The 15942-nt window shown below is 43.5% G+C and overlaps 1 pseudogene; it reads left to right on the forward strand.

Moving 5' to 3' along the window:
- Positions 1-11274: 11274 nt before the first annotated feature.
- Positions 11275-13141, forward strand: LOC120668017 (annotated as a pseudogene).
- Positions 13142-15942: the final 2801 nt, after the last annotated feature.

Here is a 15942-nt window from a genome sequence, read left to right on the forward strand (position 1 = left end):
ATTATGCATGTCATTTGTACGCAAGCCAGCATTATTGATCGATCAATCAGACTTGATTATTGATCCATGCATCCTTATAACACGACATCCATGCAAGCATGCTCTGTCTAAGCAGCATAGTCCTAAGAAATTTGTAGATACTTAAACTTGCAGTGTGCATGTGACACTGGTCTTGGGACAGCTAGATGCGTTGATTGCAGCAATAGGCACCCATCTTCTCTGGACTGATAGATCATGTGCGTCTTTAATTTTTAAAGCCAGCTTGCAATGATCCAACTATTGTCCTAAGTTATAGAAAGCATCGAACCATACATGACGACATCAGACAATGCACCTGCATGCCGCACCCATGTGAAGCATACTGGTCTGTCAGTTGGTGATTAGATGGCATCACAAAATACAAATGAACCAATCTAAATGCCTAGATGGCATAACCGTACAAACAGTTTGTTTAAGACCCTACATAAAAAAATGGAGTTATGGAAAATAAGACTTGGTAGGCATCATGTATACTCAGTTGGTGTTTCTTACAACTCTCAAGTCACATGCATGTGCATCTTGATAGAGACATGCTGACCATTAATAATAAGCTGCCACATGTACTCAGTAGAATAATAAGGCATTGTTCCATAGAATATGACTTTATTTAGACAATTATACATCATCATGGGCAGTCAGTTGTAATCTCTGCTGACGCATCCACGGGAACAACCATGTAGGTCACTAATTAGATACTTTGCAGCATGCTATGTGACACTAATGCAATTGCAAGGAACACAAAGCATTAGATAGGTTCGGACCGCGAGATGTGTAATACCCTATGTCATGTTGGTGGTTTGTACTGCTTAAATATAGGTTATGCTTTGGAGGGCCGGGGTCCCTGCCCGCCCTTATATAGGGGGATATGGTTACATGGAAATCCTAGCCGAATATTACGTAAGGAGTCCTTCCCAATATCTATTTGGTGTTGACATTTCTTAGCGTCATCACTAGAAACGGGATTGTTAGGCCCATATCTAGCAACGGCGCCAGAAATGCTTATTGACATTTCTTAGCGTCATCAATAGAAACGGGGTTGTTAGGCCCATCCCTAGCAACGGCGCCAGAAATGCTTGTGTCAGTATAACTTAACAATTACAGAAAGATCAGCAAACACATGGATATATAGCATTGTAGCATTTCACGCGGAGAGTATTCAGGTATCATTATTTATATTTTCTCAAAGGATGGCAGTGGCAATACTTGGCAATAATCGTGACATTGTGCATTAAGGTATAGACATAGCCTAAACAGGGGTAAGCCATGATAAAAAGAATAATGACACACACACACGCCAACTCTCAAGGATAAAAGATAAATAAAGAATAAACATATAACTAACGTTAGCTGGAGCTTAGGCAAGATCAGGCGTCCTAGTGCATCTATCCATTAGCAAAGGTTATGCTACTCACATGGTTAGAACTGTAGGTGCAAAGAAAATGGGAATGTCAAGGAGAATGTCCCGACCTAGGTACTGTTAGGGTCGTTACATATTTGCATGAACTCCTACACCCACTACTAAAAAACTGATTAACAGTGACCATTTTTTTGGAGCTCTGAGGTAGTCAAAAAAATAACCGCCTCTGTTAATGCCCAGTTTTAACAAAGGCGGTCATTTCTTATTAACTGAGGCGTTTACAGTAACCGTCTCACAAAATCGATTAACACAGGCGGTCACCTTTAACGTGACCGCCTCTGTTAATACCCCTATTTTCATAGGCGGACACGTTATAGAAAATTGCCTCAGTTAATGGGCCGAGCCCAATAAATTCCATATGAGCCCGGTTGCCCATAAAATATATAAATAAAGTAAACCCTAACCCACCCCGATCTGTCTCTCCCTCCCTCCCTCCTCTCACACGCGGTGGATCTAGATCTCGCGGTGCTCTCTCTCCCTCCCTCCCTCCCTCCTTCCCCCATGGAGCAGAAGCGGCGGCCGTGGCGGACCAGAGGCGGCGGCGGTGTGAGGCGACCGCGGCGGAGCAGACGCGGAGGCCCCAGCCGGCGGTTGCGTGGCGTAGCCCATCCGTGGACCAGAGGTGGAGGCCCCGACTGGCGGCGGTGCGGCCCGAGCGACCGCGGCCCTGAGAAGCGGCGCGGCGCGGCGTGGCCCGAGCGGCCGCGGCCTAGAGCGCACAGCGAGTGGCCGGCGGCGGAGTGGCAGCGAGCGGCGCCTAGATGGGCTTGGCGAGCCCGTGATGGGCTCAGCGGGCTCGTCACGGGTTTTCTTTTTTTATTATTTTTTTATTTGATTAACTGAAGCTAGCACCAAACCGCCTCAGAAAATACTTCATTTCATGTGACCTTTAGTATGAGGCGTTTCTTGTGCCCACCTCAGAAAATGAAATTTGTCCGTCTCAGTTTAGACTAATGTAGTAGTGACTGTACTCCCACGTCGGGGAATACACTAACCGTAACACAGCTGTTACAGTGGACGGACAGGGTTATTACTACCTGGTGTCTACCCCAGTCAAACTGTAGAGCACCATCATATCCATAGGATCACACATACTCGAGCTCCACCCTCGCGTATGACGTCACTACCCTAGCTCCCCTGGGACTCCTACCCTTTGGATGGACAAGCATAGAGCTAGAGCAAGGCTGAAAGTACAATGAACCAACATCCATACCCAGATCATCTGGCCTAACCATATACTTCACACAACACATGAATAAAACTAAGCATGGATTGATAAACTATCGAGATAGCATAGCAACCATGACTAAACTTTTTATTATGAATAGATTGCTGACAGAAATAATACAAAGCCATACCAAAGGAACCGCAAGCAAAGAGCAATGGTCGTCGTCAGTAAGTTAGGATGCCATGCCGTTCGTAAACGCTAGCTACACACACGTCTGCAATAAAAATAATGCAGTTGATGGGTCTTGCCAGTCAGTTTTGGTCGCCCGGCTGCAAGATCTCGTTGATATTGACCTTTTTTGGTGTATTGACACAAATTATTTTGGACAAGACTACCCTTTTATTTCCAGAAATCACTAGAAATCGGTTTCAAGTACCGTAATGTATTGCAAGCGGCCAAGCGTAGGTAATAGTAAAATTTAAATGGTAGCTGCGAGGAAGATGCATGGATATAAGGTAAGTACAATAATAATCTATCCATCAGACTTGATGACCACCTCCATTCAAAAGTTGCTCTGTCACAGTATAGTCCTAAGAAATTTTTAGATACTCAAACTAGCATGTGACCCCTTTATTTAAAAATGCAAATCTGTTGTCAGCGTGTCACAGTCTAGTCCTAATAAATCTATAGATGCTTTACTTGCAGCGTGCATTCATCACAGTCTTGCAGCCTTATACATTATTAACTTGCAGCATGCATGTGATTTGTAGGCAAGCTAGCATTATTGATCGATATATCAGACTTGATTCCATCCTTGTAACACCACATCCATGCAGGCGTGCTCTGTCTCAGCAGCATAGTCCTAAGAAATTTGTAGATACTTAAACTTTGCAGTGTGCATGTGACACTGGTCTCGGGACAGCTAGATGCGTTGATTGCAGCAATAGGCGCCCATCTTCTCGATCTGGACTGATAGATCATGTGCGTATTTACTTTGGCTAGCTTGGATTTTGATCATTCTTTAAGTTTTTAATTAAAGCCAGCTTTCAATGATCCAACTATAGTCCTAAGTTATAGAAAGCATCGAACACGACGACATCAGACAATGCACCTGCATGCCGCACCCATGTGAAGTACATATACTGGCCTGTCAGTTGGTGATTAGATGGCACCACAAAATACAAATGAAACAATCTAAAGGACTAGATGGCATAACGACCATGCAAACAGTTTGTTTAAGGCCCTACATAAAAAATGAGAGTTATGGAAAATAGGATTTGATAGGCATCTTATGTACTTAGTGGGTGTTTCTTACAACTTTCAAGTCACGTCTTGATAGAGACATGCCGACAATTGATAATAAGCTGCCATAGTCTGTTTCGCTCTGTCACAGTCTAGTCTAATAAATCTGTAGATGCTTTACTTGCAGCATATGCATTCACACTCATGCAGTCTTAACAAATTGGTAGATACATAATTAAACTTGTAGCATGCAAGTGATTTGTAGGCAAGCTAGCATTATTGATCGATCTATAAGAGTTGATTGATCCAACCGTTTAATTAATAAACTTGTTTATTCTTACAACACGACATCCATGCAAGCATGCTCTGTCTCAGCAGCGTAGTCCTAAGAAATTTGTAGATACTTAAACTTGCAGTGTGCAAGTGACACTGGTCGGGACAGCTAGATTCATTTGCAGCAATGAGCGCCCATCTTCTCTGTAATGTTTCATTTTTTATGGGTTTGGCATGTGAGCGTACAATAAGCATTGCAGGTGCATTGTCTGGTGGCGTCCTGTAGGGTTCGATGCTTTCTGTTTGATCATATATTGCGAGCGAGCTTTTTGTTTTCTATCTTTGTTGTCAGCATCGGGCAGTCAGCTCAATTCACCTGTTGGTAATGTAATTATTGGTAATGTAGAGAGAATATGTTTTGGATATGGGATATGAGTAATCTATTGGAGATGCTTTTATATCACAATAGCAGCTGGTACCTTTGGCCTTGGACCAACCTAGTGGAGGACAATTGGCATCGGGTGGTGGTTCCAACCGGTTCCAATGCGTCAGCATAAGCACCGATTTGAACCACCACCCGGTACCAAATGAAGGCGGCGCTATAGGCACCGGTTGATAGTAATAACCGGTTCCTATAGTGATGAAACGTGGCAGCTGCCAGGAGCTCGGGCCTAAGGCACCGGTTGGTGCCTTGACCCGGTGCTATTGAACAAAATTTAGCACCGGATCATTGAAACCAACCGGTGCCTTTGGCCCGAGCCTATAAATACCCCAGCCCCTCCCCCCCTCAAGCTGCCATGAGTAGCTGAATGAGGTGAGGGGAGGCGAATTTTTGCTTTTTTTTGAAAAAAAGGTTATTTATTTTTCTTTATAACTTAGCAATTAATTTTTAGAAACAGTTATTACTTGATTTAGTTTATACATGTGATAATTATTTTTATTTGGAGCATCTTATTGTAGTTATATGCGTTATCAATTTATTTGTCAAATTATTGTATTTATATGTTTTATCAATTTATTTGATAAGTGAATAGTATCTATTTATTATAGTTATATGCATTATCAATTATATAAATATATTGTTATAAATTGGTAGTATGAATGAACTATTTGTTAGTTTGCTAGGATTTTAGCATGTCAAATTTTGTTTGAAAACATGATCAGAGAGTGCCTAAGTGACGGAGTTACCCAAAATTATTGCATTCTCTCTAAATGTATTAATATGATCTAGTTAATTAGTTAGACACAGATGTAGATAAAGTCCTTTTTTTCATACAGATCAAGTCTTTCTTGGCATCTTACACTACTAATAATAAATTGGATGTCATCACATGCATGCGCACGTTCAGGAGAGACAAGTCGATGAGTAGAGCTGAATGCCGGCCCCAGCCCGAAGCTGACAGCAAAGATAGAAAACAAAGCCACAGCTTGCAATGATCCAAGCAACTGTATAATCCTAAGTTATACAAAAGCATGCCGCGCCCATGTTACATTTATCTACTATCTATCATCGTATGAGCTTGATGTGATCCCTTTATTAGTTAAACAAACTAGCTAGTTTCCTAATGAAAACAAAGCCAACTTGCAATAACGATCCAACTATAGTCCTAATTTACACAAGCTTGATGTGATACCTTTAGTTAAATAAACTAGTTTCCTACGATAACATCCACATGCAAGTCTGTCTGTCACAGTCTACAGTCCTAAATAAATTCGTAGATACTTTATTTGCTGAATGCATTCACACTCTAGCAGTCCACATGCAAGTGACACTGGTCGGGCTAGCTGGATTTGTTGATTGCAGCAATGAGCGCATATCAATCATGTTCTTTTCTTTGGCTAGCTTGGATTTTGATTATTCTTTAAAAAATTTATTACAACAAATCATTTAACATGTGACATACAAGTTTTACCATAGATCACTAGAAAAATATATATGTTTGTGATGATTTCAAATTTTGTTATGTACCAAGCGTTATAGATTAATATGTATAATGTGGTTTGTTCGATATCGTCACGGATCGACACAATCCGTGATGTCCCTTAGAACACCTTTAGGTTCGCATAGCCTGACTTAGAGCTAGAGTTAGTGACAAAAACAAACGTTTTATCACAAATCGTCGCCATTTGGGATAGATATCCGTCATGGATATATAGAAAAGCCACATCACCATGGGCACGGGATGCCGGTGCATTGCATGATGTCGTCATTTACGGTTCCATGCTTTCTATAACTTAGGACTATAGTTGGATCATTGCAAGCTGACTTTGTTTTCTATCTTTATTCTCGGCGGTCATGTAAATGATAGATATCCGTCACGGATAGAAAAGCCACATCACCACTATAGGCAGATCAACATGACATGGCTGCCAGCGTGGAGATTGCATCAGCCAACAAGTGGATTGTTGTGGGCTTTGGAGTAACCAGCCCATGCATTTTAGGTTTGACAAACCAACCTCTCCCCATTTTTGGTTTGGCCCACCAACATCAGCTCCTTGGATGGTGTTACGGTCCGGCCTTGATCCTCAGGCTCAAAACCAATCAGTGATCTGATCTCAATTAATAAAACAAAGTTCCACTTGCAGCATCAGCGTCATGGGATGACTTGGCTTGTAGTGAACCATATGGCGAGTCGTTCAGCTGGGCTGGGATATCTAGTGCAGTATATCATCGGAAGATGGCGCAAGAGACTACTCTGACTCACTAACATGGCGGCAAAGGTTTTGTGTGCAGGTGAAGCAAGGAGGTGAGGTCGACCTGTGGCAGCGGCTCAGCTGTTTGATGGAGTTCTGGGGAAGCAGGGCAACATTATATTGTTCACCATCCTGATGGTAACTTTTGAAATGGATCCGTGATATGAAGTGCTGAGCCGGGCATGGTGACGCCCCCGCATGCACTGATTCTTCGAGGCTACAAGAGGTGAGCCCAATGGTGGATGTGCCCCCCCCCAGGTGCGCGTTGTGTTCTCGTGGTGGGGACTACAAGGCAGCCTATGAGAGATCTAGAATTTATGGTCTCACTTTGTCAAGTGGAGTGTGGTGTTACAATGGCACTACCACTACAAAAACCATTTAATCTATCACAGAACAATTTCATCATAGATCACTTAAAAATCAATCATAAGATAGTGTCTGTGACGGTTTTAGAACAACATCATGGATTGAGTGTCACAAATTTAAAGCAATCTCTATGATATTTCTTAACTGTACATAGATTAGCTTTGAGCCCACGCAGCCCAGCCCAGGCCCAGTGTTTGTGACGAAAATAAACATCACAAACATCATCACAAATTGAATAGTCAGGTGATGTGGTTGCTGACGTGGATGGTGATGTATGTGGATGCTGACGTGGCAACTATATATTGCTGACATGGATGCCAATGTGGCTGATGACATGGCACTCATGATAACGTGTCTGCTAACGAGGACAATGATGTGTCTAATGACATGGACATTGACTCTTCATTCATGGCCCATTTATTAATTGGCCCAGCTTAGAAGTGGGCCACTTTTTGGCCTAAACTTTCAGACCATAAATGTAAAACAGCCCATGTACACAGCTCATATATCCGTATACGGCGGAGGATCCCGCATGGCGGTTGCCTTCTCGATATGGTGAAGTATGCTTCTGTCGGTTTCCTATCGACACAAGGTCACACTGCAGGTTTCGACGATTAGGTGAGTGTGTTTGTTGGTGGGTGCCGTGTCCGATTGGACGGAGTTGCTGTTGAGGTCTGTGTCGACATTCTAAACAGATTGGGCAGAGTTCTCTCGTCGAGTTGCATCATGTGGATTGCGTCGATGTTCCAATCTGACCAGCCTGGTGGTTTGAGTTAAGTCCTTTTCGGCGCACGTTGATGTCCCAATCTAACTCGCCGGTGTTTATTTTTTATGTTTCTTTTTTTTCTCTTTTTTTTGCCTAGTTATGTCCTCCCATGGATATAACCTTGTATTTTTTTTGCTATATCAACAGAAACGCACCCATCGAGTGTTGTTCATTCAAAAAAAATTAAGAAGCTTGCTGCGGCTTCTTTTGTGTGTTCATAGAAGAAGTATTGACCCTCTCCATATGTATTGACCTATTACTCAATAGCAAATACCTCTCTTCCTAATTTCTTAGACTAAATAAAAAAAATTTCAAATTAATGTGTGTTGCTGCAAGGATCCAACATTGTTTCCGTAAATAAGTCAACACTAACTGAATTTCGCCTTATTATTGCCATGCATAGAATTGGATGTTCCTTTGTGAGGCTTAATTTATGGCTATAGATATATGCACAAGTGAGGACTGCACCATTCTGTGCCAAACCATCCCAACAATGCAATCTTGTCTGCACGGCGTTGGGTAGTGTACTCCTCCCACATTAAATAGAATTGCCTAACGGGCTGTAGACATTCATCCCTGAATGTTTGAAGGCCTAAACTTTTACTCAATCTAAAAAAACTAAATATAATTGTCTGACAATCTTGTCATATATTTTTATTCCCTCCACTAAATGAAAATATTCAATTGTAGCTAGCAATGGTCATTGCATAATACATGATGCATTCTCTGATCCCTAGGAGATCTGAGCAGCAGACTCCAACATGTTCTCTTGACTCATCTTCTTGAGCTGGATTAAATCTAAACCTTTGGTGCAAAGGTTTAAGTACAGCCTAATTTCCATAGGATTTCAAATATAATTCTACGGATACAAAATTTCCGGAGGACATCTGCACTTTTCCTAGGGAATGGATAAAAAGGGTAGGGAAACCGTTGGATTATCCCATTAGTGTTCAACTAACCAATCAACCCGTGCTCCCGCACGGGCTAATTAGAATTAATATAAAAATGAGATTTATAGTTAATAATTATAATTATCTATCTCACACCCTTTTCATCTATTAAATATTCTAACACATACTCTAAAATATATATTTATCATTAGTACCTAGTTATAATAGATTTCATTTTGCATCACAGCTCAATACGTATTCGATAAATATTTAGTTGAATTATTTGTTTATGAATTGGTATTCTTATCTCTTTCATCAGACATGAATGCATGATGACACATATCGTGGATAGTATTTTTATATAAAAATAATATTAATAATATATTAATAATGATAGAAATAGTAATTTAGAATTTTATATTCGTGCACTTAAATATTTTATTATACTTATATAATTTAGATTTAGATCTATGGGTAATTTAACTTCTAATAATGACATAATTGGATAATTTATATGCAAGTTTAGGGGGTTATTTGTATTATTTTTATAATGGCATGGTTCGGTAATTTACACGAAGATTAGGGGGATACTTTAGATTTTTTATAATAGTTTAGCTACATTTAAAGTGAGTTACTTTATTTAATTTTCATAATGGCAGAGGTGGGTAATTTATTATGATAGCTAGATGTTTCTGATTTTTGTGAGAATTTATCCAAATTGGAGTTGATGTGAGCACTTCCCCAGAGACAGAAGCTGAGTCTACAAAAGTATTTCGTATTGTAACAATATTCAATCGGCATCCAAACAAAGGTGCATGTACGGTTCCTAAGGGATACAATTTTGTCCTAATCAACCAACTTCATCGAGAAAGATTAAATAAGTTGATAGCGCGATATCGTACTAACACATACTCTCTAAATATTGAAGAACTTGCATGCGGCCTTCAAGCCACAACTGCAGTATGAGTTCTGATCTCAGACTTTGGGGGCTGCTTGCCCCTTCGCGTCGACAAGGAAACTGTGGACGACAATAGGTTTAGAATTAGAATAGAACGAGGACCCTATCGAAGGATTTCTCTATTTTTTAGAGTGTCCACCTAAGATCCTAGATGCCGCATGAGCATCGCTTCTGCATGTGCAGTCCTAATAGTTCTCTAGTAAGGCCCTGTTTAGTTCCTAAAATTTTTCCTACAATACCTGTCACATCGAATCTTCGAACACATGCATGGAGCATTAAATGCAGTTGAAAAAATAATTAATTACACAGTTCAACTGTAAATGACGAGATGATTTTTTTAAGTCTAATTAGTCTATGATTAGACATTAATTGCCAAATAACAACGAAAATGCTACAGTTCCCAAATCCAAAAAAATTCACGAACTAAACACAGCCTAGAAAATATAAGTTATGGAATAATTATATACGCACTTAGTCCTACTAACTCGACAATCGTCTATGGTTAAATTGAATATAAAACTTTATTTTCTGCGAAAGTACTAAGTACAAAAAATGGGTGTGGGTGCGATCTGAAATATCAGACTAATGAATTCACCCTGTTCATCTATATATATATATATATATATATATATATATATATATATATATATATATATATATATATATATATATATATTCGACGTAGATCTGTAGACGTCTGCTTTTACGCACGCTAGCTAGGTCTATCTATCATGTGACGTCCCGGTTTATATATTGTGCATACGACGAAGCCTTCCGATCGATGTCCTTTTGTTTGAGTCTTAAAGAACTGCTCATAATGCTGCGTGAACGTAACCATCCAGTCGGTAGCATGTGATGTGATGAGCTAGCAATTTGCATTATACCATGTGAGGTGAGACCGCGAGAGAGGAGGGTACATTGTATAATCTCGGCCCTGTTTGGTTCCTCAGCGCTAAACTTTAGTGCGGAGGAATTTTTCATGCATGAAGAACTAAATAAAGTTTATTTGCAAAACTTTTTCACATATGGGTGCAATTTTTCGAGACGAATCTAATGAGCCAAGTTCCACAGTGATTGGCAACAGTAATACTACAATTTTCATCCTCTGTTCATACGATTAAAGAACTCATTGGATTCATCTTGCGAATTAGCGTAGGGGTTGTAAAGTTAGTTTTGTAAACTATCTTTATTGAATATTTCTATTTAGCAGTCAAAGTTATAAACAGTAACCCGTGCTAGCTAGAGAGAGAGAGTGAGAGATGATGCAAGCATATCTCTAGGTCGATCGATATAGGCATCCTACAGCACCCACCACGTGTATATATAGGCAAGAGCAATACATGAACATCTACCACCAGTCAGTAGTGTGCTATCTGCTTGGCAAACCAGCTAGCACTACTACTCTATCTTGGATTGGTCCAAGCAGCAGCTTGGTAGCATTCTCGCCGTAGCACGGTCAGGATGGTTTACAACGATGACGAGCCGACTCCTACCACGAATGCAGGTACGTACGTACTGTCATTAGCTAGTAGGTTAATTAGATACACACATACCCTGCAATTGTATGAATGAATGAATCATGCATGGATGTATGCAGGGAACACCAAGGGTCTGGTGACGGTGAAAGATCCGATAGACTACAACAGGGACGATGTGGCGCTGGACAAGGCGGAGAGTGTGACCGCGGTGGTGGAGCTGGACGCCACACGCTCCACCGCCGTGCGGGAGGGTGTGGACCTGGTGACCGTGCTCGACGTGAGCGGCAGCATGGGCGGGGAGAAGATTGACAACATGAAGAAGGCGATGCAGTTCGTGCTCATGAAGCTCACTCCCGTCGACCGCCTCTCCATCGTCACCTTCTCCAACGGCGCCACCAGGGAGTGCAAGCTGCGCTCCGTCACCGCCGCCGCGCAGGCCGACATCAAGGCCATCATCGACCGCCTGGCGGCCGGCGGCGGCACCAACATCAAGGCCGGCCTCGACACCGGGCTGGCGGTCCTGACCGACCGCGTCAACACCAAAGCCCGCACCGCCAACATCTTCCTCATGTCCGACGGCCAGCAGACCGCCAACAACGCCCGGGACGTCGACCCCGGCAGGGTGGCCGTCTACACCTTCGGCTTCGGCAAGGACACGGACCACCAGCTGCTCACCGACATCGCCAGGAAATCCCACGGCGGCACCTTCAGCACCGTGCCGGACGGGTCCACCCTGAGTCCCTGACCAAGCCCTTCTCGCAGCTGCTGGCCGGGCTCCTCACCGTGGTCGCGCAGGACGTGACGCTCACCCTCAGGCCCAAGACCGTCCAGGACGACCCCAGCGCCGGCGACCTCGACACCATGGTCGTGGCTCCCGGCACCGACTACAAGCAGACCACCGACCCCGCCACCAAGGTGATCACCATCGACTTCGGCTACGTCTTCGCCGGAGAAGTGCGCAAGGTCACCGTCGACTTCACGCTCCTGAAAAGCCAGTCTGACACGGAGTTCACCGCGGCACTGGCCGAGGCCCAGCTCAGCTACTCCGCCCAGACGGCCAGCTCGGCTCTGGTCACCAACACCAAGCCCCGGCCCCAATCCACGGTGGACCTCGAGATCTTCCGCACCCAGACCCCGTCCGTCTACGCCAGCAGCAAGGTGCGCTCGGTGCAGGCCGAGATCGCCCGCCGGCAACACGCCAACGCCATCGGCGTGGCGAGAGCGCAGGCCGACGGCAAGAACCTCGACGACGCGCGGCGCACGCTGGCGGACGCGCAGAAGGTGCTGGACGGCACGAGGGTCGACGACGCCCAGTCCCAGAAGCAGGTCGCCATGCTCCGCGCCGAGCTCCAGCAGCTGCTCGCGCTCATGGGCTCCCAGGATGTCTACGACGCCAAGGGCCGCGCCTACGCCCTCGCCGCCGAGACCTCCCACGGCCGCCAGCGCTTCGGAGACAGGGGCGACGACACCGACGCCGTCCGCCTCTTCGCCACGCCACGCATGGACACCTACCTCCAGCAGGCCAAGCAGTTCGACAAGGACCCCACCGCGCCGCTGCCCTCCGCCGCCGACGACGTCAAGCAGGAGATCGCCGACAACCCCGTCTCCGCCGTCTCCACCCAGCTCGCCTTTTACATCCAGAACGCCATCACGGCGCTGCAGGCCATCGAGAAGATCCTCAGCCGCTCCACCTAGGCCTGGTTGCCGTGATTATTATATTACTACCATCACTCTTGTTTGCTTAATTTCTTCGCCATCAGCGCATGCATTACTCCATCCCATCCACTACTTTGTTTTTCCTTGTTATTATCCTTTAATTTGGTAATGTATCCAATAAGCGCGGCACACTCTCATACGCTACTACTATCCATCTGTTCATTTGTATGAACTTGTAATCTCTTTTCTTCATTTGATTTGAATAAAATTTGATTATTACTGAAAATTCACTCTAGTTATTGTTTATGGATGGCTACATTTTACGACTTTCAGATGTTTGTGAAACCAACTATCATGTCACTACAAGACTTAAAGCTTTTACATACTACTGAGAGTGGTCCAATGAACCTCTAAAACATATTAAGTGGTCCATCCGAGGTCCCATATGTGCCACACGAGCTCCAAGCGCCTACGTGGCATGACAGGTGACATCTCATTGGTGAACATATGCGAAGAAACACTCATGTTGTCTTATATCTTCTCCCATTTACTCCTCTCCACCCCCCCCCCCCCCTCTAATCTCCCATTGCTCCTCTGTCTCCCTCTCCAATCTCCCATTCCTCCTCTCTCTCCCTCTCCAATCTCTCATGTGGAGCTTTTAAGAATGATTATATTGTACAGGTATATATCATGTAGATGGACCTAAAAATGCTCGAATGAAAAGGAAACAATATATGTCCAAATTAACACATCAAAATTAAATGTCACACCTTTTTTAGAGTAAATTGCACTCCACGTCGTCAAACTTGTCCAACGGTTCCACCTAGGTCCCTTAAACTTTCAAATCATTCTTTTGAACCTCTAAAACATGTTAAGCGGTCCATCCGAGGTCCCAAACACGCCACGCGAGCTCCCAATGCCGACGTGGCATAACAGGTGACATCTCGTTGGTGTCCATATGTGAAGAAGCCCTCATGTTGCGTTATATCTTCTCGCTCATCATCATCACTTGTTTGCATTGCATCCCTAATTTCTTCGCCATCACCGCATGCATTACTCCATCCCTATCCCTACTTTGTTTTTCCTTGTTATCCTTTAATTTGGTTATGTATCCAATAAGCGGGGCACACTCTAATACGCTACTACTATCCATCTCATTTGTTTGAACTTGTAATCTCTTTTCATCATTTGATTTGAATAAAATTTGATTATTACTACCATGGTCGACTGGGTTTTTATTTTACAGTTATTTTTTCTTTGAAAATTCACTCTAGTTATTGTTTATGGATGGTTACATTTTGCGTCTTTCAGATGTCTGTGAAACCAGTTAAACTATCATGTCACTACAAGACTTAAAGCTTTTACATACTAGTGAGAGTGGTCCAATGAGTGGATGAAAGGATACAAGTCTTTTCAATTTTCATATACTGTCCCGGCATTGTTAGTCGGCAATTACTAGTCAGAGATTCAACTTTACTCTGAAAGATCTAATTTTATTTATCACATCTTCTCCTTCCGCATCAGTAATTTGGTTGATGTTTCTATTGACTTTTAAGTTTCCCAATTTGTTGGATAATTCACTAATCAATTCTTCAGATACAGAGGACCCATGGCTTTTTGTTTTCCAAGTTTGATATTAGAGGAAACCATTTGAGGAATGAATGGTGGAACTATTATTTGAGTATGGATGGAAAGTTTACCTTTACTTCACATTTGTTTGACTTTGTTCCGTCTATGAGAATGGCTTCTATACGATCCGTCTGTTGTCCAATGGCATGTAGAGATATATTTGAAGAAAAAAAATTCTTCCACAAGGTGGCCAATACTTTTGAACATAGCAGTGTATCTTGATGGATTATTAGGTCACTACCAAGAATCCAATCAATCACTTCCTTCTTTTTACTATGTTTCCGCTACGCCTAGCTAGCTAGCTTGTCAAAATTAACACATCAAAATTAAATACCACACTTTTCTTAGAGTAAATTGCACTCCAATTTCCCAAACTTATCCAACGGTTTCACCTAGTTCCCTTAAACTTTCAATCATTCATTTCAACCTCTAAAACATGTTATGTGGTCTATCTGAGGTCCCAAACGCGCCACGCAAGCTCTCACCGCCGACGTGGCATGACATGTAACAATATGACATCTCGTTAGTAAACATATGCAAAGAATCCCTCTTGTTGTCTTATCTTTTCCTATTTGCTCCGATCCTCTCTCTCTCCCTCTCCAATCTCGTGTTGGAGCTTTTAAGAATGATTGTACAGCTGTCATACAGATGGGCCTAAAAATGCTCGAATGAAAAGTAAGCAATATGTGGCCCCAGCTGTTGGGGATTGAACCGTCGGGAATGCGCCCGGAGGATAATCCCAACCTCGAAAACATCTCCTAATCTGTCTGCAGGGCTCCGGTGTCGAGTAACAAGCGCGCACGAAGGGTGCTCTGTGCCAACAGAGACATCGGGGACCGAGAAGCTCACCTTCGGGGGCCGAACACTCAGGAGCACAAGCCTGAGGCCCTCAACCTGTGGAGCTTTGAAGGAGTCACCTTCGGGAGACCGAAGGAGACAGTCGATCGCACCGTCGGCAGGCCGAAGGTGACAAGTGGCTACTCAGAGGCACAAGCTTAAAGATCAAGACCTTCGCCGCCGACAAACGAAGGATCCCATCTTCATGAGGCCGAAGGTGACGGCTGATCGCTTGAAGACGGAGCATTCGGGGGTGCGACCTCCGAAGTACCCCGAAGGACTCGAAGCCCTTCGGCGGGTGTAGGCGTGCGTGTAAAACGTGAATATGTGAGAAGGTCGGATTTGTACACCTCTCACCCTGTAATTTTACCCTGAAACCGGCTGTAAGTGAGCTGTAAATGAGTTGGAAGGGGGCAATTTGGGGAAACCTGGCCGAGGGCTAGGGGTATAAATAGCCCCCTCTCTCCACAGTGTAAAGGGTTGAATTTTCTAGTTATTGCTGGAGATTTAAGTACCTACCTACATTGCC

This window comes from Panicum virgatum, chromosome 3N (genome assembly GCF_016808335.1).
Source record: "Panicum virgatum strain AP13 chromosome 3N, P.virgatum_v5, whole genome shotgun sequence".
Classification (NCBI taxonomy): Eukaryota; Viridiplantae; Streptophyta; class Magnoliopsida; order Poales; family Poaceae; genus Panicum; species Panicum virgatum.